Below are 2,211 nucleotides of genomic sequence, written 5' to 3' on the forward strand. Positions count from 1 at the left end.
TTATTTGTTCAGCACACAGATTAAACAAGTATGGTGAAAGAATACAACCCTGGCACACACTTTTCCTGATTTTATACCATTCAGTGTCCCTTGTTCTGTTCGAATGACTGTCTCTTGGTCTATGTACAAGTTCCTCGTGAGAACAATAAAGTGTTCCAGAATACTCATACTCTGCAATGTGGTCCATAGCTTGTCATGATTCACACAGTCAAAAGCCTTTGCATAGACAATAAGGCACAGGTAAACATCTTTCTGGTATTCTCTACTTTCAGCCAAGATTCATCTAATGTCTTCCTCTGAATTCTGCTTGAACCTCTGGCAGGTCCCTGCTAATGTAATGTTCATCTATTTTTAATTACCTTGAGTAAAATTTTGCTTCCATATGATGTTAATGATATTGTCTGATGATTTCCTCATTCTGTTGAGTCACCTCTCTTTGGAATGGGCACAGAAATCCCTATTTCAAATTTCTTGGCACAGTTGAGTGAGTGCCTCCAGAGCAACCTCAGTGTGCTGAAATTTTTCCGTTTTTAGTCCTTAAATTCCTGGAGCCTTGTTCTTTACCAATGCCTTCGGTGCAACTTGGACTTCTTCCTTCAATATCATTGTCTCTTAATTGTATGCTACCTCTTCAAATGGTTGAATATCAACCATCTCATTTTTGATACAGTGACTTCTTTTGATGTTTTCTGCATCATTCAATATTTTGCCCAAAGAATCCTTCAGTATTTCAAATTGAGGCTTAAAATTTTTCCTCAGTTCTTTCAGTTGAGAAATGCTGAGTGTGTTCTTCCCTTACAGTTTTCTAACTCCAGATGTTTACACATTTCTTTATTATATTTGACTTTGTCTTCTCAAGATGTCCTTTGAAATTTTCTATTCTGCTATTTTAACTCCTCATTTCTTCCATTTGCTTTAGCATTTCTATGCTGAAGATAAAATTGCAGAGTTTCTTCTGACATACTTTTCTTTCTTTTTTGCTTTCTTAATTATCTTCTGCTTTCTTCCTGTATGATATTCTTGATGTCATCCCATAACTCGTCTGGTCTTTAGTCATTAGTGTCTAATGCATCAAATATGTTCTTGAGATGATTTCTAAATTCAGGTGTGATATATTCAAGGTCATATTTTTGGCTCTCATGGATTTATTTTAATTTTATTCAACTTCAGCCTGAATTTGCATATGACCAATTGATGGTCTGTTCCACAGTCTGCCCCTGGCCTTCTTTTCACTGATGATATGGAGCTTTTCCATTCTCTCTTTCCACAGATGTAATCGATTTGGTTTCTGTGTATTCCATCTGGTAAAGTCCATGTGTATGGTCTTTTTGTCTTTTATGGTTTTTTAAAAGAGGTATTTGCAATGAAGAAGCCAATGGTCTTGTAAGATTCTATCATGAGATCTCCAGTATCATTTCTATCACCAAGGTCATATTTTCCAAATACGGATCCTTCCTCTTTGTTTCTGACCTTTGCATTCCAATCAATAGTAGTTATCAATATATCTAGATTGCATGTTTGATCCACTTCAGACTGAGGAAGTTGGTAAAATTCTTCAATTTCAACATCACTGACTCTATTTGTTGATACATAAATTTGAATAATAGTGGTATTAACTGGTTTTCTTTGTAGGCATATGGATATTGCCCTATCATAGACCACATTCCACTTCAAGATAGATCTTGAAATGTTCTTTTTGATGTTAATTTCATACCATTCCTCTTCAATTTGTCATTCTTGGCATAGTAATCCATGGTCAGATTCAAAATGGCCAATACCAGTCCATTTCCGCTCACTAATATCTACAATATTGATGTTCATGTGTTTCATTTCATTTTTTGACAACTTCCAATTTTCCTAAAATCATACTTTGTTCATTTCAAGATCAATTCTTCATGGATGTTTGCAGCTATTTCTCATTTTGAATTGTATCCCATCAGCAGATGAAGGTCCCAAAAGCTTTACTCCATTTGCATCATCATGGTCAACTCTACTTTTTGAAGGCAGCTCTTCTCCAGTCATATTTTGAATACTTTGTAACCTGGCACTATATCTGGCAATGTTCTTGCACTATTCATCATGTTCAAATATTACGGTGCTATCTGATAGTGTTTCACTGCTTTTCATGTTTTCAGTGGCTAAACATTCAGAAGTAGTGTGCTTCTCCTTTTGAGTCTTAGTCTGGAAGCTCAGCTGAAACCTGTTCACCAT

This window comes from Chrysochloris asiatica, unplaced genomic scaffold (assembly GCF_000296735.1).
Source record: "Chrysochloris asiatica unplaced genomic scaffold, ChrAsi1.0 scaffold00197, whole genome shotgun sequence".
Lineage (NCBI taxonomy): Eukaryota > Metazoa > Chordata > Mammalia > Afrosoricida > Chrysochloridae > Chrysochloris > Chrysochloris asiatica.